The sequence below is a fragment of the Galeopterus variegatus genome, unplaced genomic scaffold (assembly GCF_000696425.1).
Source record: "Galeopterus variegatus unplaced genomic scaffold, G_variegatus-3.0.2 Scaffold6118, whole genome shotgun sequence".
Classification (NCBI taxonomy): domain Eukaryota; kingdom Metazoa; phylum Chordata; class Mammalia; order Dermoptera; family Cynocephalidae; genus Galeopterus; species Galeopterus variegatus.
This window is the reverse complement of record NW_007732229.1, coordinates 63,257-64,995: the sequence shown is the minus strand read 5'-3', so window position 1 is coordinate 64,995 and position 1,739 is coordinate 63,257. Positions and strand designations below refer to the sequence as shown.

Genomic DNA, 1,739 nt, shown 5'->3' with positions numbered 1-1,739 from the left:
AAAAAAAAAAAAAAAAAAAAAAAAAAAAAAAAAGAAAGAAAAAAGTAAAAAAGAAAAATTAAAGTTGAGCAAAATTTCCACTCGATACGTGCCCAAACTATGGCACCTAGATCAGATACAGACAAAAGCAAAGCTTTCAACAGGAATTTTAAACAAGTGTGATCAAGATCCTGAAGTATTTCTTCAAAAAATTGTAATAGGAGATGAAATGTGGCTTTACCAGTATGATCCTGAAGACAAAGCACCATCAAAGCCATGGCTACCAAGAGGTGGAAGTGATCCAGTCCAACAAAAGTGGCCCGATCAAGAGCAAAGGTCATGGCAAGAGTTTTGTGGGATGCTTAGTGCATTTTGCTGTTAACTTTCTGGAGGACCAAAGAATGATAAAATCTACATATTATGAAATTGTTTTGAGAAAGTTAGACAAAGCTTTACAAGGAAACCACCTGGGAAAACTTAACCAGAGAGTCCTTTACCAGGACAATGCTCCTGCTCATTCTTCTTATCAAAGTCAATTTGATTAGGTTCTCTCTCTCTCTCTCTCTCTCTCTGTCTCTCTTTATTAAGATCTGTGCATATACACAGGTATCTGGGAAACACATCCACTTAAGGACACTGAACACTTCACTGCAACAGGCAGTGATCACTGTTATCAATTAAACGAATTGGGAGGCTGCCCTCACCTCCTCACCTCCCAACCTCCCCTTTGGGCTTCCCACGGGCTCCTGAGCAGCCCCCATTGCAGTATATGTGGAAATGCAGACGTGTGACAGGAACCCGTAGGACTTACACATGACGACGACAGACACACTTCCATCTGTGCTTCCCAAGGGCCAACCCTGTAGGCCAGCGGGGCAGAAACAGGTACGTCCACACCAGCACGGTGACAAAGGCTAGTTCTTTGCAGAGACCACAGGTTCTGGGAACTGAAGAAACTCATACGGGTCGTGGGTCACATCTGGCTGCTCCCCAACACTAAGGCGAGAAGGACTTCCCAGATGGTGCTGGTCCCTCTCGGAGGCGTTGGACAGGGAGCTGAGGTTGGATCATGGCCGGGAACCCCCGAGCTCTGCCTGCGCTTCGTGCAGGTCCGGCAGCAACTTGGTCGTCTCGTCCAAGTTCACGTGGCTTTCGTCGTGGTCCAGCTCTTTCTTTACTTTCCCCAGAAAGCTGAGCATGGAAATGTCCAGAGAGACGTCAGAGTACGGCTTCATGGACATGAAATCCAGAACTGAGCCACTGCCATCTCCCAGGGTGTCCCCAACCTTTACTTCATCTGGGGGTTTCATGGGAACATTTCCCTTCTGCTTCAGCTGGAAGAGCATCCTCGAGGGGCCTCTGCCCGTGATCTGGTCCAGGAGGTCGTCCACCATTTTCTTGCTGTAGCTCCCCGCTTCCTTCACCAACTCCTGCAGGCTCAGCACACACAGCACGCCCGTCTCGTCTCCGCAGGCCGGATACAGCAGCTCCATTTCATCCGACTTCAAGTCTCCGAACACTGAATTGTTCTGCATTGAAAGTGCAGTCCTGGCAGTGGAGAGAAACGAACTTTGTTTCTCCTCTCCTCCTTGAAGCCCAGCGAAACCTGGGAGCAGCTTGCTGGAGAGCGAGCTCAGGTCCACTGGCTGTGTCTCCTCCTCGTCAGGGCCCGGCTGGGCCGTGTTGACCACGCTGTAGAGCAGGCTCCCGCCTCCCCTCCTCTGCAGGTAGCCCGTCTTGCCACTTGGCAGGAACCTGGT

The 1,739-nt window shown here is 49.6% G+C and overlaps 1 pseudogene; it reads right to left on the bottom strand.

Moving 5' to 3' along the window:
- Positions 1–893: 893 nt before the first annotated feature.
- LOC103605843 overlaps positions 894–1,739 on the bottom strand; it is a 1,899-nt pseudogene continuing 1,053 nt past the window's right edge.